The sequence below is a fragment of the Schistocerca nitens genome, chromosome 9 (genome assembly GCF_023898315.1).
Source record: "Schistocerca nitens isolate TAMUIC-IGC-003100 chromosome 9, iqSchNite1.1, whole genome shotgun sequence".
In the NCBI taxonomy this organism is placed as follows: Eukaryota; Metazoa; Arthropoda; class Insecta; order Orthoptera; family Acrididae; genus Schistocerca; species Schistocerca nitens.
The window spans coordinates 15,882,768-15,909,673 of NC_064622.1; the positions used below are offsets into that span (position 1 = coordinate 15,882,768).

The 26,906-nt window shown below is 42.7% G+C and overlaps 2 protein-coding genes across 14 annotated transcripts in view; both read right to left on the minus strand.

Moving 5' to 3' along the window:
- Positions 1–16,658, minus strand: part of LOC126203018 (UDP-glycosyltransferase UGT5-like) — a 125,175-nt gene extending 108,517 nt beyond the window's left edge. Inside the window, exon 1 of the mRNA XM_049937256.1 lies at positions 16,603–16,658. The gene's annotated coding sequence lies outside the window, so the exon portion shown is untranslated. The remainder of the gene's footprint in view (positions 1–16,602) is intronic.
- Positions 1–26,906, minus strand: part of LOC126203013 (UDP-glycosyltransferase UGT5-like) — a 972,471-nt gene that overhangs the window by 236,423 nt on the left and 709,142 nt on the right. The window lies entirely within an intron of this gene.

The window sequence follows — 26,906 nt, forward strand, 5'->3', positions numbered from 1 at the left end:
CATCTGATCCACTTAGTGTGACGAAACTTGTACGAGATGATCCTGTGGTGAATGTGCGAATTGTGTGAGTTGATCATATCTATGGCCTTTCTTTTATAATAAAACTATGAATTCTATGAGACCAAAAGGGGTACATCCATATTGCACAGGATAAAAAATTGGTTCTTAGTCTGTGCCTAAAAATAAGCTAAAAAAGGTCATATACTTTGGGTCCTTTCGATGCTAAATATAATACTAGATACTTCATAAAAGATGGAGTCAAGTTCACAAGACTGTATTATCATCCACACGAATAAACAGAAAGACTTGGGGTGAATTTTTAACTTACATGCACGACTACAAAGTTTTTATTTTGAAAAGAACCATCTGATATTCCAAAGGCCAGTTTCTTACTGCAGTGTTTCCCCCGACCTCTCTGAGACCATTACAAAATGGTTCAAATGGCTCTAAGCACTATAGGACTTAACGTCTGTGGTCATCAGTCCCCTAGACTTAGACCTACTTAAACCTAACTAACCTAAGGACATCACACACATCCATGCCCGAGGCAGGATTCGAACCTGCGACCGTAGCAGCAGTGCGGTTCGGGACTGAAGCGCCTAGAACCGCTCGGCCACAGCGGCTGGCAGACCGTTTCACCTGAGTGCAGATACTAAATTTTGTAGGTTTTTTGTCAAACCACGAACAAATGAGTCAACGAAACAGTTAGTGCTGCTTATTTCTACCACTCTTCTTTATAGAATGATAAAGCAATTCTCAGTGCATTGTGAGAATTACCTAAAACAAAGGAAAACAACGAAAGTTAATTATGCACATTGTGGGTAATGACTTGTTATAAGACATTATTCTCCGCCACCCCCCCCACCCCCCCCCCACCCTAGCAACACTTGCTTCATCCACATCATAGACCCCCATTTGAAATCAACCACATTAACACGTGTATGCAATATTTACGCCTACTGTTAATATATCACTTGATTGCTAGATTCCTTCCTTCTGAACTGGTGGAAATCGAAAGAATTCAGACTGCCATTATTTTGTGTCTGACTACTGCCACTAATAATAATAATAATAGAACCCGTGGAGGCCCAGGAAAAGAATAGGCCTCCGGTATGTTCCGCCAGTCGTAAAAGGCGACGAAAAGAACAAACCACTAATAGGGCTAACCCCCCTTTTAGTGTGATTAGTTGATCCACGACAGAACTAAAGAAGCCTCGGACAAGCGCCGTCATGGTCGGGGACGACGCTTGAACCCTATGCCCGCTCACAATGGTAACAACACTGCTAGCCACCCGGCAAATGATTTAAATCCAAATAGAGGTGTTTTGCAGGACATGCTTCCTGCAACCACCCTAGAAGGAAAACAAAGACAGAGGATGAGATGGTCAAATGAAGTTAATCGACACCTCATGTTCTGTTATTACCAAGCAACAAACCTAGGAACCAACACAACTGGATACAGATCACAAGTATACACAACATTTATTACCAGATACCCAGAATTAAAATTTTTAACAGAACAACGACTAGCTGATCAGATCCGTGTAATAATCAAAAATAACAGGATACCCCAGTCAGAATAAGAAAACATCAAACAACAAGTACAACAAATACTGGAACAAAATAATGTGCAATCAGAAGAAGAAGAAAATATAGTAATGGACTCTAACATCCCAGAGCAAACAAACAAAGAACAACACGCATAAATTAAACAATCAGAGGAAAACGAAATCTTAAGACAGCCACCAGAACAAGCACAAATAGAACACGAAGTGACACACATGTTAGATATAGAAGAAAAATTTCAGCTGACATATATAGAATACAAAGACACAAATACAGACATTAGACCATTCTTGCAAAGAGCGCCAAATAACCCACAAGTCGAAACAACAGTAAAAACTATCAACACAATCATACACAACAAAATAAATGAAAACACAACTATGGAAGAGTTACAACTACTGGTTTATATAGGAGCACTCACTACACTAAATATACACACTAGGCAGAGATCAGAACCAACCAACACACAGAAGAAACCCACAAAACCAGCATGGCAACACAGGCTACAGATCAGAATAGAAAAACTGAGAAAGGACATCGTACAGCTAACACAATTTATAAGAAATGAAATGTCAGAAAAAAAAGGAAAAAGGTTAGGTAAAATCTCACAACAAGAAGCGATAGAGCAATTAGATGAAAAGAAGCAGAAATTACAAGCATTGGCCAAACGACTTAGAAGATACAAAAAAAGTGAAAATAGAAGGAAACAAAACCAAACATTCAACACAAACCAAAAGAAATTTTACCAGACAATAGATAACACACACATTAAAATAGACAATCCACCAAACATAACAGACATGGAACACTTCTGGAGCAACATATGGTCAAACCCGGTACAACATAACAGGCATGCACGGTGGATACAAGCAGAAACAGACACATACAAGATGATACCACAAATGCCTGAAGTGATAATTTTGCAACATGAAGTCACCCAAGCAATTAATTCTACTCACAATTGGAAAGCCCCTGGAAAAGGTAAAATAGCAAATTACTGGCTTATGAAGTTCACCTCAACACATTCACATCTAACTAAATTATTTAACAGTTACATTGCAGACCCATACACATTCCCTGATACACTTACACATGGAATAACTTATCTGAAACCTAAAGATCAAGCAGACACAGCAAACCCAGCAAAATATCGCCCCATAACATGCCTACCAACAATATACAAAATATTAACTTCAGTCATTACACAGAAATTAATGACACATACAACACAGAACAAAATTATAAATGAAGAACAAAAAGCCTGTTGCAAAGGAGCACGAGGATGTAAAGAGCAACTGATAATAGATGCAGAGGTGACATATCAAGCTAAAACTAAACAAAGGTCGCTACACTATGCATACATAGATTACCAAAAAGCTTTTGATAGTGTACCCCACTCATGGTTACTACAAATATTGGAAATATACAAAGTGGATCCTAAATTGATACAGTTCCTAAACATAGTAATGAAAAATTGGAAAACCACACTTAATATCCAAACAAATTCAAATAATATCACATCACAGCCAATACAGATTAAGCGTGGAATATACCAAGGAGACTAATTAAGTCCTTTCTGGTTCTGCCTTGCTCTGAACCCACTATCCAACATGCTAAATAATACAAATTATGGATACAATATTACTGGAACATACCCACACAAAATCACACATTTGCTATACATGGATGATCTAAAACTACTGGCAGCAACAAATCAACAACTCAACCAATTACTAAAGATAACAGAAATATTCAGCAATGATATAAATATGGCTTTTGGAACAGACAAATGTAAGAAAAATAGCATAGTCAAGGGAAAACACACTAAACAAGAAGATTACATACTGGATAACCACAGCGACTGCATAGAAGCGATGGAAAAAACAGATGCCTATAAATATCTAGGATAGAGACAAAAAATAGGAATAGATAATACAAATACTAAAGAAGAACTAAAAGAAAAATATAGACAAAGACTAACAAAAATAAACAGAATTGACAGCAAGAAACAAGACAAAAGCCATAAATACTTATGCTATACCAATATTGACCTACTCATTTGGAGTAGTGAAATGGAGTAACACAGACCTAGAAGCACTCAATACACATACACGATCACAATGCCACAAATATAGAATACATCACATACATTCAGCAACAGAAAGATTCACATTAAGCAGAAAGGAAGGAGGAAGGGGATTTATCGACATAAAAAACCTACATTATGGACAGGTAGACAATTTAAGAAAATTCTTTCTAGAACGACCAGAAACTAGCAAAATACACAAAGCAATCACTCATATAAATACATCGGCTACACCACTGCAATTTCATAACCACTTCTACAACCCTTTAGATCACATAACATCAACAGACACAAAGAAAGTAAATTGGAAAAAGAAAACACTACATGGCAAGCACCCGTATCATCTAACACAGCCACACATCGATCAAGACGCATCCAACACATGGCTAAGAAAAGGCAATATATACAGTGAGAGGGAAGGATTCATGATTGCAATACAGGATCAAACAATAAACACCAGATATTACAGCAAGCATATTATTAAGGATCCCAATATCACAACAGATAAATGCAGACTTTGCAAACAACAAATAGAAACAGTAGATCACATCACAAGCGGATGTACAATACTAGCAAATACAGAATACCCCAGAAGACATGACAATGTAGCAAAAATAATACATCAACAGCTTGCCTTACAACATAAACTTATAAAACAACACGTTCCCACATACAAGTATGCACCACAAAGTGTACTGGAGGATGATGAAATCAATTTATACTGGAACAGAACCATTATAACAGATAAAACAACACCACATAACAAACCTGACATCATACTGACCAATAAAAAGAAGAAATTAACACAACTAATCGAAATATCCATACCCAATAGAACAAATATACAAAAGAAAACAGGAGAAAAAATTGAAAAATACATCCAACTGGCTAAGGAAGTCAAGGACACGTGGCATCAGGATAAAGTTGACATTATACCAATTATACTATCAACTACAGGAGTCATACCACACAATATCCACCAGTACATCAATGCAATACAGCTACATCCAAACTTATACATACAACTACAGAAATCTGTAATTATTGATACATGTTCAATTACCCGAAAGTTCCTAAATGCAATATAACACGTACCGTACAGTTAAAAGGAATTGACGCTTGATCAAGGTCCGCGTCACTTTCCATTTTTAACCAGACTTAACGTCTGAGAAAGTAAAGAAATAATAATAGTAACAGCAATAAAATAATAACAACAATAATAATGATAATGCGGTTTTTGGTCCTGCAGCAATATAGTAGCCATTGCGTGGTTACTGGTATCAATTAATTTATTTATTATCGCAAAACGAATGACGAAGAAATAGCTGGTCTATTGCGGTAACTACTAACATTCGGAGAAGGCATTTTCAGAACATTTTTTAAGCGTATGTGATGTGCAGAGGGGTCCAAAAACATGTATCCACTGTTGAAAGTCCGTAACTTGCAAACTAACTGACGGAGTTGTCTAATTTTTGGTGAAAGTGTAGCTTAAAGTCCAACTTAAAGATATCACTGTAGGTGTTCGAAATGGTCACCATTAACATCGACACACAAACGATGCCGCCGAACTGCAGCACGAACTGCTGACAGTAACGTGTTCAGTTGGATATTTGCACATGAATGGATGGATTCTCGGAGTTCATCCAATGTGCGTGGCTTTTGTCGATAAACGACGTCCTTTAGTGTTCCCCACAGCTAAAAGTCCAGAGGAGTTAGGTCTGGGAAACGTGGTGGACACTCCACAGCACCTCTACGGCCTGTCCATCTCCCTGGTAGATTTTCGTCGAGATACGCCCTAACACGATTTTGGTAGTGGGCTGGCGCACCATCTTGTTGAAAGTAAACTCTTCCGTCTCCATACAAGTCTCGGATGGCAGGAAAAATGGATGTCTGAACCTTCTGAAGGTACACCTCACCGGTAACTGTGCCGTCAAAGAAGAATGGCCCAATCAAGCCCCAGTAAGACAACCCACAGCACACATTTACTCTTGGCAAATTCACGGCTTTGTCTACATGGACGTCCGGATTTTCGGCGGCCCAGTGGATGCAATTGTGGCGATTTACTCTACCATTGACTTTGAACTGTGCCTCATCAGACCACACAATCATCTCTGTAACCTCTTCATCGTTGCGCACTATGTTAGTAAACCAGTCGCAGTAAGTATTCCATTCTAAGATCTGGGTCGTCCTCGTTAATTGCGTGTATCACACTGTCCCACAGACTTCTGTGGTGAGCGAGTGAACTGTTGTAACACACGACGGGAGTTAGCTGGATTTGTTACTGTTACAGGTCGTTCAGATCGTTGTTTGTGTACATCTTTAACACAGCCTTCGGCTTCAAATTTGTCTCGAATGCGACGAATCGTTAAACGTGTCGGTGGCTCTGTTTGATACTCATTTCGCCATTGCCGTTGAACCTCATTAATGTTTTCGTACTTAAAATACCACTTCAGAACTGACTTCCTTGAATGTAAGCCTTGCGCCAGCCATGGTTCCAAGATGGCCGCCGAGTAAGTGACGCCAGAAACCATTTCCAGAAAGATAAGTGATTTAGACAGTAATATAATTTAGTTTAACGCCGACAACAAATTAAATACGTGCATTAGTGTATCGTTTAGTCTTGCCATTAAAGGTTTCACTTTTCTTTGCGTATTTTTTCAGAAAACACAAAAAGATCGTAACTTCGCGAAGTCGCGCTTAGGCTTAAATTTTGTAAACGTGTTTGTTTCTTGTTTCACGGTAATTTAACTAGTTTCTCGGTAACAAATAAGTAAACTACCGCAAATAGCGTTTAACTTCATTGTTTTAATACAGATTTCAGAAAAACAGCGTAACTTTATATCAGAAACTTGCCTATATACATTTGTTTATAGGCCTAATTCTCGTAACGTTTTTGGAGAATCAAAGTTAAAGTATCTCGTTTAATTGTCCTTTTTTTTCATTCCATCGAGTGAAATATATAATAAATAGCGTATACCTTCATTGTTTTAATACAGATCTCAGAAAAACAGCGGAATTTTAAATCAGAAACTTGCTTATATACATTTGTGAATAGGCTTAATTCTTGTAACGTCTTTTTTGATTTTCGGTAATTTAATTGATTTATTCTAGCTAAAGTATTATTTTTGCCATGAGTGAGAAGTGCCTGACTTGCCGTAGAATTGTTAGTTCCGGGGTTTGGTGTGATGGATGTAGTAGTTTTTTTCACTGGGGGGACTGCAGTGGCGTGGGTGTTGGGAAAGTGGATCAGGCTCATCAGTGGTTATGTAGGATTTGCAGCAGAGATAGGAAGATAGTGGAACAGGAGGGGAAAATTGCTGCCCTTCAGGCTGAGCTAGATCAGGCTAGGGAAGATCTGGACAGGTTAAGGAGGGAGAAGGGCAAAGAGAGGTGGGAAGTGGCAACAGGTAGCAGAAGGAACAGGCCTAGAACTAAGTCTGACAGTTTTGTGGTGAATGTCAAAAATAAGTTTGACCTGTTGCTTCAGTTAGAAACTGATGAGCCTCAAGCAGAGGTAGGTGTAGACAGGACACAACAAACTTTCAATAGGAAATTGAAAAAGAATGTAGGAAAGTTATCGAAAAGGAAGAAAGTTTTGTTGTTAGGCAGTTCTCATGCCAGAGGTGTAGGCCAACTTCTGCAGGAGGAATTAGGACCAGAATACCAGGTCACAAATTTTTTCAAACCAAGTGCTAGTCTGGATCAGGTGACAGAGGATTTAGGTTCACTCTGTAAAGGATTTACCAGGGAAGACACCGTGGTTATTGTGGGAGGGCCAGGGAACAGCATTGACAGAGATCCTGGGTACAGTATAGAGTGTGACCTGGTAAAGATTGCGTCGGCATCGAGACACACCAATGTTGAATTTGTATCTGTCCTGAGACGTCATGACCGGCCTCATTTGGACTCTTCTGTTGGGAGAGTTAATTTGGAGTTGGAATGGCTGCTTGGGTCGGGTGCGGGGGCTCATATTGGTGTGGTTCCTGTTGATTATCTCAGTAGGTGGGACTATACCAGGCACGGCCTACATCTCAACAGGAAAGGGAAGGGGAAACTGGCTGGGGTAATAGCAGGAAATTTAAGGGGGGGAGGCACTGCCATGAATGGTAAAATACCAGTGGTTACAGGTGTTGGAGCAGCACCTTTTTTAGGATAGGTAAGACAGAAAGATGTCAAGTTCTACGAGAGGTCAGGATTGAAACAAATCTTCAGTTTAGGAAAGAAATTAAACAGCACAATTCTAGCACATTGGATCACCAATCACAGCTATCAATTATAAATTTTCACCAATCACCAGAAATTTTATTTCCACCAAGTTGTAGCTCAGTCCTAGGTAATTGCATTGATGAATTAAAGTCACCCAACCCAGTTGACATAATCTGCCTCTCTGAACACCGTGTGACCACTGGTATAGGAACTAGGCCTAAGCACAATGAGAAACTCAGACAGGAGAGTACTGCAAATGTTAGAATAAGGAAAGGTTCTCATAAAGGTATAATTAAAAATAATGTAAGTATATTTCATCAAAATATTGGGAGTTTAAAGAATAAAGTAGATGAGCTTCTGGTTTGTTTAGAAGATTTAGAAGCTGAGAATGAAATAGATATACTATGCCTGTCTAAGCATCACATTGTTACTGATATGGATAAGGTAAATGTAAGTGGATATAAGCTCTCTGCACATGTAATGAGAGAAAATATGGAGAAAGGAGGAGTTGCCATATATGTCAAAAGTTATCATTGTGCAAAAAGTATAGAAAAATGGCTCTGAGCACTATGGGACTCAACATCTTAGGTCATAAGTCCCCTAGAACTTAGAACTACTTAAACCTAACTAACCTAAGGACATCACACACACCCATGCCCGAGGCAGGATTCGAACCTGCGACCGTAGCAGTCCCGCGGTTCCGGACTGCAGCGCCAGAACCGCTAGACCACCGCGGCCGGCAAAGTATAGAAACAAAAAAGTTTTGTGTAGAGAAACATATAGAAGCATGTGCCTGTGAGCTTAAATTAAATAAAGGCACATTTATAATTGTAACTGTATATAGGTCCCCATCAGGAAATTTTCATCTATTTCTGAAAAATTTGGACTCCTTGTTGTGCTATCTGTCAGACAGGGGGAAGCAAATTATTATTTGTGGGGACTTCAATGTAGATTCTCTGAAAGAGGGTAATAGGAAAAATGACCTTGAAGTATTACTCGGTTCTTTCAATTTGACACCCGTTATTGATTTTCCTACTCGGGTGGTAAAGGATAGCAGCTCACTGATAGATAACTTCTTTATAGACCAAGATAAGTTTAACCAGATAAATGCTCAGCCTGTTGAGAATGGTCTTTCTGATCATGGTGCACAGCTAGTTACAATATATGACATAGCTCCATTCAGCAATACTAAACAGTCCTCCAAAGTGGTACGTTCAGTCAACGATTTAACAATTGCAAATTTCAGGGAAAGCCTACAGCAGTTAGACTGGGATGAGGTGTACCATGAACCTGATGCCAATTTAAAATATAATTTATTTCATGACATTTTTGTAAATGCATTTGAAAACTGCTTCCCCAAGAAAATAGTTAAATATACTCGTAAGAAACCTTGTAAGAAACCATGGCTTACTAAGGGTATAAAAATATCTTGTAACCGCAAAAGGGAAATGTATCTGACAGCAAGAAAGAGTAGTGACCCAGAAACTATCAAAAATTATAAAAACTACTGTGTTATATTAAGAAAAGTTATTAAAAAATCCAGGAGTATGTGTATCATGTCTGAAATCAGCAACTCTGATAATAAAATTAAAACAATTTGGAATATTATTAAAAGAGAAACAGGTCGACCAAGAGCAGAGGAAGACAGTATTACCATCAAATTGAATGAAAACTTTACGAACAAAAAGTCAGAAGTTGAAAATATTTTTAATAATCATTTTCTAAATGTTGTGGATATAGTAGGATCCAGGTGTTCATTAGAAGATGCTAGGCTGTTAATGGAAGAGGCCATACCTATGCAATTTGATACAATTGAAATCTCACCCACTTCTCCCTTTGAAATTAGGAAAATAATAAACTTGCTTAAAAGCAAAAACTCACATGGAATTGATGGCATTTCCAGCAAAATACTAAAAGCTTGTTCTCAACAGATAAGTAAGATTCTCAGCCACCTGTGTAATAGCTCTCTGGAACAGGGCATTTTCCCTCATAGACTGAAATATGCTATTGTTATACCTTTGCATAAAAAGGGGGATAGATCTGATGTCAACAATTACCGTCCAATCTCCCTTCTAACAGCTTTATCCAAAATTTTTGAGAAAGTAATGTATTCAAGAGTAGCTTCACATATCTGTAAAAATGAAGTACTAACAAAATGTCAGTTTGGTTTTCAGAAAGGTTTTTCAACAGAAAATGCCATATATGCTTTCACCAGTAAAATTTTGAATGATCTGAATAACCGAACACCACCCATTGGGATTTTTTGTGATCTCTCAAAGGCTTTTGATTGTGTAAATCATGAAATTCTGCTAGACAAGCTCAAGTATTGTGGCATGAGTGGGACAGTGCACAAATGGTTTAATTCGTACCTAACTGGAAGAGTGCAGAAAGTTGAAATAAGTAGTTCTCGTAACATGCAAAGATCAGCACATTCCTCAAACTGGGGAACTATCAAGAATGGGGTTCCACAAGGGTCAGTCTTGGGTCCTTTGTTGTTCTTATTATATATTAATGACTTGCCATTCTATATTCATGAAGAGGCAAAGTTAGTTCTCTTTGCTGATGATACAAGTATAGTAATCACACCTGACAAACAAGAATTAACTGATGAAATTGTCAATACTGTCTTTCAGAAAATTACTAAGTGGTTCCTTGTAAACGGACTCTCACTGAATTTTGATAAGACACAGTACATACAGTTCTGTACAGTGAATGGTATGACGCCATTAATAAATATAGACCTTAATCAGAAGCATATAGCTAAGGTAGAATATTCCAAATTTTTAGGTGTGTCCATTGATGAGAGATTAAATTGGAAGAAACACATTGATGATCTGCTGAAACGTTTGAGTTCAGCTACTTATGCAATAAGGGTCATTGCAAATTTTGGTGATAAACATCTTAGTAAATTAGCTTACTACGCCTATTTTCACTCATTGCTTTCATATGGCATCATATTTTGGGGTAATTCATCACTGAGGAATAAAGTATTCATTGCACAAAAGCGTGTAATCAGAATAATAGCTGGAGTCCACCCAAGATCATCCTGCAGACATTTATTTAAGGATCTAGGGATATTCACAGTAGCTTCTCAGTATATATACTCTCTTATGAAATTTGTTATTAACAACCAAACCCAATTCAAAAGTAATAGCAGTGTGCATAACTACAATACTAGGAGAAAGGATGATCTTCACTATTCAAGATTAAATCTAACTTTGGCACAGAAAGGGGTGAATTATACTGGCACTAAAGTCTTTGGTCACTTACCAAATAGTATCAAAAGTCTGACAGATAACCAACAAGTATTTAAGAAGAAATTAAAAGAATTTCTGAATGACAACTCCTTCTACTCCATAGAGGAATTTTTAGATATAAATTAAGAAAAAAAAGAAAAAATATTAAAAAAATAAAAATAAAAAATAAAGAAAAACAAAAAACACAAAAAAATAAAGTTGTTATATTAACTTAAGTATGTTGTTAAATTAACCTAATTATGTCATGTATTGGAAAATTCGACTCGTTCCACATCATTACGAAATATCGTATTCATGATCCATGGAACTAGTATTAATCTAATCTAATCTAATCTAATCTAATCTAATCTAATCATGTTTACTCGAGTAACTAGGTGCAACTAAGAAGAAAACACTGACTATCTGGCGACTGTCATCTGACAAAACAAAACAACGCAATACAACGCTTGTGTGGCGATTGCCGGAACTACAAACTCTTACACTACCAAAGATGAGACAACTCTGTCAATTAGTTTGCCAGTTATGTACTTTTAAACAGTGGATCCATTTTTTTGGACCCCTCTGTATACATCTCGGATTTACTGACATAGGTGTGTGCTTCAAAGGAAAATGTGTATGTGTAGTGGGTGGGCTACGTAAGGAGGGCGTTCATCATAAATTCATTTGACAATCTGTAGCCCGTACACCACTGTGTCACACGTTATTGCTAGTATTTGAAAAAGAATAAGTAATTATTGGTAACTGATGTAATCAATATTACAGTTTTACGAAATCGCGACAATAGTAATGATCTTTTAAAAATAAATTAATTTCGTGGCGGAAAGACAACTGAACCGTTATACTTGTATTTCTACCCCTCAGGGGGGTAATACTCAAAGTTGGGCAACCACTGCATCATTTGCGTGTACCGACAACCCCGAGCTGCTTTCCGCAATGACGTGTAGAACTAAAGTTTTATGTTTCACAAACGTTTAGTGACCCCTCCACCGGAGACATGACAAACATCCAGCCGACAGTCGGATCAGTTACACACCTTTGCGAGTGCTTGTGTCTACAATCACTACATGGTCTGCTGCTGCTGTTATGCGTCGTCGCCGTTCACCGAAAGTCGCAGGAAGGCGAGGCACACAGACGCAGTCTTTCATTACCCCACTGCCAAATACAAGACAAGAGGTCACCTAGCTGGAGAACAGGCGAGCTTGGACGCCAATGGTGCAGTCCAAGTCCCTCAAGTCCGTTTCACACGAGGGTCTTTCCGGTCAGAATCGACTACTCGAAGTGCGTGCGCCTTTCGTGCCCTCTTGTAAATGAGCGAGCAACCCAGGCGCGTCAGTGTCTGTAACGTCAATGATGTACAGATTGTGCCGAGTGCGGAATTCTATTTCCGAGTATGCTGCACTCTGCGCATGCGCAAGGACAAGGGACTTTGGCGCCGTCTGCTAACATAGGAAGCGATAACCTTCCTTGGTCGAGCTCACTCGTATTATACACTCCTGGAAATGGAAAAAAGAACACATTGACACCGGTGTGTCAGACCCACCATACTTGCTCCGGACACTGCGAGAGGGCTGTACAAGCAATGATCACACGCACGGCACAGCGGACACACCAGGAACCGCGGTGTTGGCCGTCGAATGGCGCTAGCTGCGCAGAATTTGTGCACCGCCGCCGTCAGTGTCAGCCAGTTTGCCGTGGCATACGGAGCTCCATCGCAGTCTTTAACACTGGTAGCATGCCGCGACAGCGTGGACGTGAACCGTATGTGCAGTTGACGGACTTTGAGCGAGGTCGTATAGTGGGCATGCGGGAGGCCGGGTGGACGTACCGCCGAATTGCTCAACACGTGGGGCGTGAGGTCTCCACAGTACATCGATGTTGTCGCCAGTGGTCGGCGGAAGGTGCACGTGCCCGTCGACCTGGGACCGGACCGCAGCGACGCACGGATGCACGCCAAGACCGTAGGATCCTACGCAGTGCCGTAGGGGACCGCACCGCCACTTCCCAGCAAATTAGGGACACTGTTGTTCCTGGGGTATCGGCGAGGACCATTCGCAACCGTCTCCATGAAGCTGGGCTACGGTCCCGCACACCGTTAGGCCGTCTTCCGCTCACGCCCCAACATCGTGCAGCCCGCCTCCAGTGGTGTCGCGACAGGCGTGAATGGAGGGACGAATGGAGACGTGTCGTCTTCAGCGATGAGAGTCGCTTCTGCCTTGGTGCCAATGATGGTCGTATGCGTGTTTGGCACCGTGCAGGTGAGCGCCACAATCAGGACTGCATACGACCGAGGCACACAGGGCCAACACCCGGCATCATGGTGTGGGGAGCGATCTCCTACACTGGCCGTACACCACTGGTGATCGTCGAGGGGACACTGAATAGTGCACGGTACATCCAAACCGTCATCGAACCCATCGTTCTACCATTCCTAGACCTGCAAGGGAACTTGCTTTTCCAACAGGACAATGCACGTCCGCATGTATCCCGTGCCACCCAACGTGCTCTAGAAGGTGTAAGTCAACTACCGTGGCCAGCAAGATCTCCGGATCTGTCCCCCATTGAGCATGTTTGGGACTGGATGAAGCGTCGTCTCACGCGGTCTGCACGTCCAGCACGAACGCTGGTCCAACTGAGGCGCCAGGTGGAAATGGCATGGCAAGCCGTTCCACAGGACTACATCCAGCATCTCTACGATCGTCTCCATGGGAGAATAGCAGCCTGCATTGCTGCGAAAGGTGGATATACACTGTACTAGTGCCGACATTGTGCATCTCTGTTGCCTGTGTCTATGTGCCTGTGGTTCTGTCAGTGTGATCATGTGATGTATCTGACCCCAGGAATGTGTCAATAAAGTTTCCCCTTCCTGGGACAATGAATTCACGGTGTTCTTATTTCAATTTCCAGGAGTGTAGATATTGATTTTGTGTTTTTGTATCTTCTTAATCTTTGCAGAGCTGTTTGTTTTCTTTTCGTGGCACAATGAAAAGCTGCATAAGATTCTGAAGTTTTTCCTATCTACTAATGTTCTCCTACAAGACAGACGATATATGTCAATGTACAAAGCATTCAGGTTTTACAGAGAAAAAAACCTACACAATGCATAAATAAGAATGTAAACAGATAAATGTGTTTCACTGAAATGAAATGATCGTATGGCAGGAGGCCCCTTTCGGGGAAGTTCGGCCGCAGGGTGGAAATCTTATTACTGTCGACGGGACATTGGATGACTTGGCGTGCCGGTAATGAGAATGACAACACAACACCCAGTCCACGGGCGGTGAAAAATCTCCAAACCGGCCGGGAATCGAACCCGGGCCGATTGCATGTGAGGCAAGCACGTTACCACTTTTGTTTTATTCATTTTGTTCGATATTGCTCGTAGTGTTTGGTCTGGGCGGACTTCACAAGACATCCGTTCAAGTGGATAGTTGATTCTTTGACTCAGTTTTTTTATTACAGAGAGCATGCAGCCCTCTGACCGAACACGCTGAGCTACCGTGCCGGCTAATCTTCTGTGTATCATTCCAATTTTTAGTATATGTACCGCCGAAGCGAGTACGCCACTCAGCTAAGTAGGCAGACTGTTTTACTGAAAATTATTTCAGCTGTGAAAAACTGGGAATTATTGGACGAGAAGAATAATTCCCGTTGTTATTTAGCAGTTTACAAGAAAACAAGATACAAAGGATCTATTTACTGCGTTCTACATATTGGCTAAAATGGCTCTGAGCACTATGGGACTCAACTGCTGAGGTCATTAGTCCCCTAGAACTCAGAACTAGTTAAACCTAACTAACCTAAGGACATCACAAACATCCATGCCCGAGGCAGGATTCGAACCTGCGACCGTAGCGATCTTGCGGTTCCAGACTGCAGCGCCTTTAACCGCACGGCCACTTCGGCCGGCTCTACATATTGTCTGATGTGTTTGCAAGTACGTATTTTCCTAATAAAAATGTATATGTTCTTAAATGTTTGGATGATACTTTTCCTGTTCTTCCTGTTCTCATGAGTGTAGATGGTTTACCGCACGACCGTTGCCAAGAATTTCCGCTATCAATTCTGATTTGGTCATTAATAATCTATATTGTCATTGTTTGTTCCTACGTTTTGTTTCTACATTTCTAGTTTTGCGTAAAAAGAACAGTCCCTCCTCCCTCATAACCTCTTTCACCGTACTCAGAGACTGCACAGCAGACAGCTCCCACAACATCGGCAGTTTTCGCGCCGAAAACGACTACTAAAAACAGACGAGGCTGAGTGCGGAAAAAAAAAACGCCAGGGGCTCTGCAGTAGGCGCAATTGCCTCGAGTAGCCAACCGAGACAAGACAGTCGATTGTCTAAAAGGGGCTTTCTGTTGTGCTCACAGTGGCACCGACAACAGCTGACAGACGCCGTCGCCAGAGGTCGCCCGATAATGGCCGACATGGTGCTCAAATTGTGTCCGATCCCGTTCGTCAGATTTCGGCGGGGTACAGGTGGTTAGTCTAGGTTAGAATCTTCCTTTGTATGAAGTACCGTAGGTTTGATCTTAAGCAAGGGTGGGTTGGATAGCACGACGCGCCTCTTCTTGGCGATGAGCACTACAGTGCGGCTTTTGCTATTTAAAAACATGCCGAATGCACGTGAATGAGCTACATCTGTCTCAAGAAGAACGTGGCGAGTACTGCAGACTCTGCCGTCAGTTATCGGAATAACCCGGCAAGTCTTAAGAATATATAAGATAACAGGAGAGGTGTTCCGCTACGTTCGTGGCGACTCTGAAAAGTAATTTTGAAAACACTTCACTTTGCTGTTTTTGTTTGAAGCTGTGCAGACATGTCAGTTAGCGTTCTATGAATGTTAATTTAGAGAGATCCGCTTCAGTTGTACAATTAGTTAACCAAACCGCGACCCGTTTCGGGATTTTAACATCCCATCTTCATGTGTATGAAATCGTTGTATTTTGTTACGCCTGACACGCGGTGGGGCCAGTCAGTGGCAGGTGTTGCTAGTGTGCGGCTGCCCAGCGGCGGGCACTGACTCACCTGACCAAATACAGTGATTTCATACACCTGAAGATGAGATTTTAATATCCCGAAAACGGTCGTGGTTTCAATAAATAATTAGTGCAACTGAAGCAGAGCTCTCTAAATTAATTATCTTGCCTCTCATTTTCGGATGTCCTATGCACCAAATGTTGTTCAACGAATGTTATTAAACGAGTGTGTGAAAGACAAACGTAAAGTTTAGAATAAAATGTTCTGAACACCTTAGGCATTGAAAAGCGGTGTTGGAAACCATATAACAGAATCAGAACCCTGCTGGCATAAAAACGCCAATAAGGAGTAAAATTAATTTGTATTGATATGAACGTGGCCGGCCGGTGTGGCCGAGTGGTTCTAGGCGCTACAGTCTGGAACCGAGCGACCGCTACGGTCGCAGGTTCGAATCCTGTGATGTGAGACCTTAACTTTTCCCGGCGAATTGATGTTCAAATAACTTACGGGTTTGCTGCCGGGTGACGTCGTCGAACACCGCCGATATTTCGACAGGAGCACACCCTGCCATTCTCAAGGCACAACTGCAAGGAGGAAGCAATGTGCAAGGGAATTTAATACCTCGGATCACAGAGGAGAAACAAGGAAGATACCACACACAGAACAAGTAACCGCAGAGTCAACACACAACCAAAGATAACCAACATCAGAAATATCGATAGTTACTATTAATCAACAGTTGAGGTAGCACTAATTCTGTCCCTCTGTTTCTTGATAAGAGACAGAGCCGGATTCCAAGCAGCATTTCAACAAAATCCACCATCTCTGTTTATAATGTCGCTTGATAGTTTGATTTCAACAGCTTCCTTAATGACACTACCCCAATAGCTGCACTTGCAAGCCAGAATCTCCGTGTTGTTGTATTCCATTGTATTGAACGTAAACATCACACACACTTACAACAGCCGAGCAAATCCGCTATTGCATAACATTGCCTTGACACCGGTCATCCTATGGAATACAACAACACGGAGCTTCTGGCTTGCACGTCCAGCTATTGGGATAGTGTCATTAAGGAAGCTGTTGAAATCAAACTAACAAGCGACGTTATAAACAGAGATGGTGCATTTTGTTGAAATGCTGCTTGGAATCCGGTTCTGTCTCTCATCAAAAAACAGAGGGACAGAATTAGTGCTACCTCACCTGTTGATTAATAGTAACTATCGATATTTCTGATGTTGGTTATCTTTGGTTGTGTGTTGACTCTGTGGTTACTGGTCCTGTGTGTGGTATCTTCCTTGTTCCTCCTCTGTGAACTGAGGTATTAAATTCCTTGCACGTTGCTTCTTCCTCCTTGCAGTTGTGCCTTGAGAATGGCAGGGTGTGCTCCTGTCGAAATATCGGCGGTGTTCGACGACGTCACCCGGCAGCAATCCAGTATGTTATTTGAACAGCCGATTATGATAATCCTCAGTACACCACAAACTCACCCTTTCTTGGACTAAACTCAGTTTCTGAAAGCACGTATGCCGTCATCTTGCCTGAAGAAAATGAACTGATTTGAATTTCAGCGATTGTCGTCCAAAGTCTGTACATGCGGACGACGAGATCGGCTACACCATTGCTCGTAGTGGCGTAATGATCTGGAAAGATCGGCCGTCTTTGGCCGATGTCGGTGGTCGGCGGAATCCAGCGATATCGATGCCACTGTGGTCACAGCCTTAATACTGATCCGTCATACAGCTGGCTCATTGCCAGGAAATGTGTGGAGTTACCACTGAAGCAACGAGTTTCGCCGTACGTTAACAACCGGTCGCTTGAAACGGCTGGTGGTACCGACGAATGCTTCCAGCTAGGGCAATGCGGTGCCCTATCCATAAGGTAAATCATACCACACACTTGTAACTGAATTCCAGTGTTTGAAATGGGAGTCGCAATGCGCCTGTAATCGCTGTGTTATCGCCCTCTGGGATAGACGCACGTTGTGTACCGATCGATTGAGTGCAGCCGGCACGGTAGCTCAGCGTGTTCTGTCAGAGAGCTGGTTGGCCTCTGTAATAAAAAACTGAGCGGAAGGATCAACCACCGAACTTGAACAGGATGTCTTGCGACGTCCGCGACGACCAAACACAAAAAAAAAAAAAAAAAAAAAAAAAAAAGTGAGGGAGCTGCGACACGCAGACTCCTACCGGCAATCACGTGAACTGGCAATCCACAACAGATGCAGCGGTGAATTTTTTGTTTTGCTGTTTAAACTAAATTTTGACTCGAGGTTTCTATCCTGATTACGCCCTGTGCCGACGCGTGTGACTGGTAGCGCAAAGTTTTTACTCTTCTCCCAATCGCGTATGGGTAGGTCGTTGCACCGCGAATATACAGGGTCCGGCATAAAAAACTCCCCGATTACAAAGTAACGTGCAGCGGACAGTAGAAGGAGCAGAGTGGTGGAGGGCGCGTCGTTAAGTAGCTGCCTACGTGCCGTTTTCAGTGTACCCCATGGCGTGGTCTGGTGAACATCGTGCCTTCGTAGTGGAAGATTTTATTCAAAATGGCGAATCGCCTATTAATACTCAACGTGCTTTTCGCGTTCGCTTTGCGCTCGGACGACGGGACCCTGTTCTCGATAAGAAAACAATTTATTCTTGGGTTGCTAACTTTCGTGAGACAGGTTCCGCATTAAAAAGGAAACCACCTGGACGACCACGGACTGCAACAGGCCCCGGAAATGTTGATGCAGTTAGAGCTTCAGTTCAACAATCTCCTCGACGATCCGCTAAAAAGCATGCGGCAGCATTACGGATATCTGATCGAAGTGTGAGAAGAATCTTGCATCGAGATCTTAAAATGCATCCTTACAAAATTGTAACTACGCAGGAACTGAGTGAACGAGACTGTGGTGTCCGTGTAAGTTTGTGCCAAGACCTTCTTCGGAACATTCGTCCCAACGATATTGTGATTTTTTCTGATGAAGCACACTTTCACCTTGCCGGAACAGTGAACAGCCAAAATTGCAGGTCCTGGTGTGAACACAATCCCCAAGAACTTCATCAACGACCACTTCATAGCCCTAAAGTAACAGTATGGTGTGCTGTTTACAATTCCGGAGTGATCGGTCCTTACTTTTTCGAAGAAAATGACAGGAATTTAACCGTCAACAGTGAACGCTATTGTGCCATGCTCCGCGACTTTCTCCAACCGCAACTAAGGGAGCTTTTTGGTGAAATAGAGAACGTGTGGTTCCAGCAAGATGGCGCTACAGCCCACACAGCGCGGCAGTCACTGGCATTGGTGAAGGAAATGTTTCCTGGACATGTGATCTCGTTGCGTGGAGACATTGGCTGGCCCCCACGATCGCCGGACTTAACGCCCTGTGATTTCTTTCTTTGGGGCTATTTAAAAGCAAAAGTTTATGAACAACGTCCACAATCTTTACGAGCCCTGAAAGAAGCAATTACACAAGAGGTTGAAGCTATTCCACCTGAAATGACTCAAAGAGTAATGAATAACTTCAGGGAAAGACTCAATCAGTGTGTCGACAGTGCAGGAAGCCATTTAAGGGATGTTTTATTTAAAAAGTAAGACCATAAGAGTATTTTCTAAAATGGCATAATATGTACTTTTATTTAGTATAAATAAAATTGTTCTACCTTATTTGGTTTTGTTTTTATTAGCTTTCCTTAAAGGGGAGGTTTTTCTGCCGGACCTTGTACAACTACGCAGGGCTGCCAACTCACATCGCTCAGCGCGCGCTGCGCACCTGGACCGCTCGCGGCACAGTGTGTGACTGACTCTGAGAAGCAGAGCTGTTGGTACCTCCACGGTTCGGCAGGCGGCGGGCGCGACCCCCATTTGGCACAAAAGCAGGGCTGCCAACCCGGTACCTTTCTCGGCGCTGCACGAAGGACGACTGCGCAGTAATCGACTGCTGGTAGAGGAACGGTTGGCAGTGATGCATTGCGTCAGCTCGGCCGCGCTTAGCTGATCACAGACAAGGGACTGTGTGGCGGCGAGGATACCAGGGCGTCCATTTCCTCTCTCTTTCCATTTCCCCCACTCGTCACAGCGCCATCAGCTGGATGCCATTACGTAACGGACGTAACGCCCCAGTCATCCAAATAGAAGGCAAACAGTTTGTGTGTCGGACAACAGCATCGGCGCCGAGGGTCGTGAACTGTTTCTCGAGACGGTATTGGTCACTATTACTCAGCAGTTCACTTCTAGCTGACACGCACAACGTATGGTCGCTCTGTGTGATATTTTTCTCAAGTCCCTCATTTAATTTGTGTTCATAGAACGAAATGCTTTTCACAATATACAAGTGCACCTACTGTACATCCGCAGTCAACGAACATTCTCTGCCAGCGGATGGAAGAGGATACTTCCCATTCCGAAACAAGTTAGGATTTCTTCCAGTTTCGCTCACGTATGGAGTGCGCTGTGTTATTGGCCTAATTTTGTCTTCGCTCTCCCTATGAGGGCCACACGTACACGGCCGAAATGGATTCCTAGATTCTTTTAGGATACGTCTCACGAATGTTTTGTAAACATTCTCTTTCGTAGATTGGCTATATTTTCCCAGTAACCAACAAACAACCGAATACTGCCACCTGTATTACGTACGACAGAGCCAATGTGATAATTCCATTTCACACCGTCATAAATTGTTATTATGGGTTAACTCAATCCAGTTGGAACTAGCTGATACTGCAGTCATAAGGTAGTTCATTTCTGTGTTTTACGTAATACACAACTGTACCCAACTGAACGTCACTAACTGATGTTGTAACCATAGGATACTTCGTTTCTTTGTTACGCGGTATGCAAAACTGTACCCTTCTGAACATTTAAAGCACGTTGCCAATCTTGGCACCAATTTGAATTCTTGTCAAGGTCTGTATTAAATTTTGTGCCTCTTTATTTAGAGTGTATTTCATTTCAGATAACAGCACCGGTTGCAAAATGTCTGAAGTTGCGATTAAGATTCTGTTACGGGCCATTAATACACAATATTAAACAAAAGGGTCCCAACAACACCCTCCGAGAACATCTGAAGTGACTTTTACATTTGTCAATCACCCTCCATGCACGGTACCCTGCTCTCTGTCCCTACCAACAAATCCTCAATCCAGTCATGCCCCATATGATCGCAGCTGGAATTATACTGCGTCTTTTTCTGAAATTACAAAAAATATTTCGGAAACGTAGGGGTTTTGCAAATGTGAAAAACTATTCCAAGGTACAACATGGTAATGTACCTACGAACAAATATTCTATTCTGATTTAAAACTGCTGCAGTACTGTATTGAACAGTCTGTGTGTTATGTTATTACTCTATCACATACCAAAGTGAAATCGAACTAAGAAGAAATATAATCGGAAAAAAAATGGTTCAAATGGCTCTGAGCAGTATGGGACTTAACATCTGAGGTCATCAGTCTCTAGAACTTAGAACTACTTAAACCTAACTAACCTAAGGACATCACACACACCTATGCCCGAGGCAGGATTCGAACCTGCGTCCGTAGCAGTCGCGCCGTTCCGGACTGAAGCGCCTAGAACCGCGAGACCACCGCGGCCGGCTATAATCGGAAACCAATTACAGTCTTGAAACAGAAGCTTTGAGCAAATAAAACAAATTTCCATTTTCAAGCCAGAGAAAATTGTTAAGACATTAAAGAAATCCAGTTCATTTGCAAATACCACGTATTCCATTGTACAGAGACCTTCTGGTTCAAGGTACAAGATGGTGCACGACTGACGAAGCGTGGCTTACCCGTCTGTACGACATGTTACTAATTTTTTTAAAAAAATACATAATTTTACTTGCCATAAACCTCCATTACTAAAGAATTAACGGTATCTTCAAAATAATTTGAATGTACACTGAGGTGTCAAAAGTCATGGGACACCTCCTAAACCGAGCGAGGTGGCGCAGTGGTTAGACACTGGATTCGCATTCGGGAGGACGACGGTTCCGTCCCGCGTCCGGCCATCCTGATTTAGGTTTTCCATGATTTCCCTAAATCGCTCTAGGAAAATGCTGGGATGGTTCCTTTGAAAGGGCACGGCCGACTTCCTTCCCCATCCTTCCCTAACCCGACGAGACCGATGACCTCGCTGTTTGGTCTCTTCCCCCAAACAACCCAACCCCAACACCTCCTGATATCGTGTCGGCTCTCCTTTTGCTCGACGGAGTGCGGCAACTCGACGTAGCATGGGCTCAACAAGATTTGAAAGTCCCCTGCAGAAATATTGAGGCATGCTGTCTCTACAGCCGTCCATAACTGTTGAAATGTTGCCGGAGAAGGAGTTTTTGCACGAACTGACTCTCGTTTATGTCCTATAAATGTTCGGTGGGATCCTTGTCGGGTGATCTGGGTGGCCAAGTCTTTCGCTCGGGTTGTACAGAATTTTCTTCAGACCAGTGGCGAGAACTGTGGCCCACTGATGTGGCGTACTGTCATCCATAAAAATTCCATGGCTTTTTCGGAACAAAAGTCCATGAATACGAGGTGTGGCTAGAAAAAAACCGGACTAGTACTGGTGAAACAATAAAACGAATGCAATAAGGCTGAAAGTCGCGTGGCCTGTGACGTGACTCTCGCTCCGCCTACTGCTCGAGTTTCATCTGCCTCCTGCACTCAGTCTGCCCGTGGCGTCTGTTTTAAGTAGTTGACGTTTTGTCTGTGCGTCGGAAAATGTTGAGTGTACAGAAAGAACAGCGTGTTAACATCAAATTTTGTTTCAAACTAGGAAAATCTGCAAGTGAAACGTTTGTAATGTTACAACAAGTGTACGGCGATGATTGTTTATCGCGAACACAAGTGTTTGAGTGGTTTAAACGATTTAAAGATGGCCGCGAAGACACCAGTGATGACGCTCGCACTGGCAGACCATTGTCAGTAAAAACTGATGCAAACATTGAAACAATCGGTAAACTTGTTCGACACTTTCCTTGTCAACTCCTGTTAACTCAGACACAGCTCTGATTGTTAAACGGCGATCTTGTCGAACAAGTTTACCGATTTTTTCAATGTTTGCATCAGTTTTTGCTGACAGTGGTCTGCCAGTGCGAGTGTCATCACTGGTGTCTTCGCGGCAATCTTTAAATCGTTTAAACCACTCAAACACTTGTGTTCGCGATAAACAATCATCGCCGTACACTTGTTGTAACATTACAAACGTTTCACTTGCAGATTTTCCTAGTTTGAAACAAAATTTGATGTTAACACGCTGTTCTTTCTGTACACTCAACATTTTCCGACGCACAGACAAAACGTCAACTACTTAAAACAGACGCCACGGGCAGACTGAGTGCAGGAGGCAGATGAAACTCGAGCAGTAGGCGGAGCGAGAGTCACGTCACAGGCCACGCGACTTTCAGCCTTATTGCATTCGTTTTATTGTTTCACCAGTACTAGTCCGGTTTTTTTCCAGCCACACCTCGTAGCTGCACATGGTCTCCAAGTAACCAGACATAACTATTTCTAGTCAATGATCGGTTAAGTTGGACTAAGAGACCCAGTCCACTCCATGGAAACACAGCCCACACCATTGTGGAGCCACCACCCGCTTGCTCAGTGCCTTGTTGACAACTTGGGTCCATGTCGGCGTTGACTCTCAGGCACTCTCGCACCCAACGATCAGCTCTCACCAACTGCAGTCGGGACTCATCTGACCAGGCCACGGTTTCACTGTCGTCTAGGATCCAACCGATATGGTCTCGAGTCCAGGAGAGGCGCTGCAGGCGATGTCGCGCTGTCAGCAAAGACACTCACGCCGGCCCATTAACGCCACATTCCGCCTACACTGTCGTAACAGGTACCGTTTGTCGGACGTCCCACGTTGATTTATGCGGTTATTTCACGCAGTGTTGCTTGTCTGTTAGCACTGACATTACGCAAGCGCCACTGCTCTGGGTAGTTTAGTGAATGCCATTGGCCACTGTTTTGTCCGTGGTGAAAGGTAATGCCCGAAATGTGGCATTCTCGGCGCACTCTTGACACTATGGATCTCGGAGTATCGAATTCCCTGCCAATTTCCGAAAGGGATTGTCCCACGCGTGTAGCTCCGACTACCATGCCGCGTTCAAAGTCTGCCAGTTCAGCATTGTCAGCTGCAGACGTCAGAGTCGGTTCACCTGCTCACAGCTGGCCATGCAACGCAACAAGAGTCAACCACGCTGAACGCTAAAGGAGACACGGCTGCCGCACCACACTGTTACGTGTGTAGTAACAAGAAGCTCTATAAAATATGTAACTCTCTGATATTGTTTTCCTGAGCCTGCACACTCGCCATGACTCACAGCTGCAAACCAGCCCTGCACAGAAGTGGCTCTTCAACCTCTGCCACTTCATTTGGTGTCAGATATGGTTATTTACGAGTAAGCTCATTTGATATTCTGACGTACTGTTCACAGCCAAATGTGGAATAACAATTCCAGGCCTTGGCAGTGTTGAAACTGCCTGGCCTAGCCTGCAAGAGCGCACACGTTTCCACTGCATCGACATGATTGTGGTGCTCTTCCTGGACTGCCTCGCAATGCATAAACTTCCCTGCTGCTGCAACTGGCATCCCGAAGTCTTGATGGCTACCTTGTGCTTATGGCTTCCTCAGTTACTGTGAGTCAGCTGCTATTTTCCACAGTAACACCCAAGTAGTAATGGTGCTACGTTAGTAATGAAAGTAGCGATGAAAGTTGAGGGAGAGTGTCTGAATCGTACGTTTGGGATGAGTCTATGGTGCAGTAGGTTGTGTCTGAGGAGGAAGTATATAACTGTATGGGATGTTGTAACTGAAAGCTTCATTTACTTCACCCAAACTTCTGGTAGAAGAAAAGTGGCTTTACTGCTAAAGTTCTTTAAAGGTGGCAGATTGCGCACTGTGACTATCAACTTAAACAGTTGGACAGATTGGAGACAAGACAATAAGATATAACGAGTAACATTGATTGAGAGTGCTTCAGAAGTTAAGAGGGTATGTGATGTTGCTTAAGTGATAACAATGTCGATTCAAATTTACAAAGATCTTGGCGGTATTAGCAAGGTGTCAGTATGATGTTCCAACCTCTCCGTCCAAGTTGCATGCAGTGATTCAGTTGGTAGGATGTCATACAACCCTTGTATCCTCTACTGGAGCGAGCTGTCCCACAACTATTATAACTAGCCCTTGATATCCTCGACAGAGACACTGGGACAGAATTGAGGTCCAAGCTAGTCCCACACATGTTCTAGCAGACCCGGGGACCTTACTGGCCACGGATGTACCTCAGCCTCACACAGATAGTCAATAATTCAACAACAGTCTTAATCGAATTTATTATTGTTATAATACCGCCAACCGGTTTCAACCCGACGTAGGGGTCACCTTCTGGGCGTTTACACCATTGGTCGACTGCTGGTGGTGTCACTCCTGTTGTAAGTAGGTTGTTTAGGTTTATATGTTGGTAACGCAATGTAGCGCTCTATACGAAAATCACTGACTGTGCTGTGTGAAGGCTGTGGTTGGTTTGTATTGTTGGAGTAATATTCGCCACTGTAGGGTTGGGCAGTTGGCTGTTAACAGCGAGTAGCGTTGAGCAGTTGGAGGTGAGCCGCCAGCAGTGGTGGATGTGGGGAGAGAAATGGCGGAGTTTTGAGAGCGGATGATCTGGACGTGTGTCCATCAGAGACACAGTAAATTTGTAAGACTGGATGTCATGAACTGCTACATATATTATGACTTTTGAACACTTTTAAGGTAAATACATTGTTTGTTCTCTGTCAAAATCTTTCATTTGCTAACTATGCCTATCAGTAGTTAGTGCCTTCAGCAGTTTGAATCTTTTATTTAGCTGGTAGTAGTGGCGCTCGCTGTCCTGCAGTAGTTCGAGTAACGAAGATTTTTGTGAGGTAAGTGATTTGTGAAAGGTATAGGTTACTGTTAGTCAGCGGCATTATTTGTAGGGATTATTGAAACTCAGATTGCATTGCGCTAAAAATATTGTGTGTCAGTTTAGTGTTGATCAGAATATGTAAAGAGCGAAATGTCTGAGTACGTTCAGTTCTGCTCAGCTGTTTGAAAATCAAATAATGTAAGAGGTTTATCTGCATAGTAATTCATTAAGTTTTCTAAGGGGACGTTTCACTGTCTACATAACGGCAGGAAACTATCTAATCATACTAATCGCTGCTTCTCTCCAAAACCATGTTGTCCAAAAATCACACAGATAGGTTGTAAAGGTAGGCTCCATGTTTGGATGACCACTGACCTGTTGAAAAGTGGTACCGTCATACTGCAGCATGTGACGTGAAACATGAGGAGGCAGGGTGTCCGTGATGCATCACTGTGCAGTCAGAGTACCTCAATGACTACGAGGCGTGGCGCCTAAAGTCATACCAGGTGTCCCCCCCCCCCCCCTCAATCCATGATACCAGGAGTAACACTGTAACACTACGGTGTCTCTCCAAAACACTGGCAGAAAGGGACCTCTCCGCACATCGTGACACATCCGCTGACATGTAGCTGGATAGTGAGCGGAACGGTAGCGTGGTCTCATAGACCGCCTAACCCATGGGATCATCACAAGGGTGAAAGAGTTGTAAGGGGTCCTTGATCCCTTATTCAGCGTTATTGTGAACTCGTACATGTAACGAATGTACGCAAAAATCCATTATAGAAATCTAAGAACCGACAGGACTGTGTCTTTAATGTTGTTGCTCAGTTGTTAAAATGGCGGGAGAGAAATCAATGAGGCAATGACGAAAACAACAGTTGAACAAATAACCAGTTACCGTGAGTAAACCGTAAGTGAAGAGTAATAATTACACGAA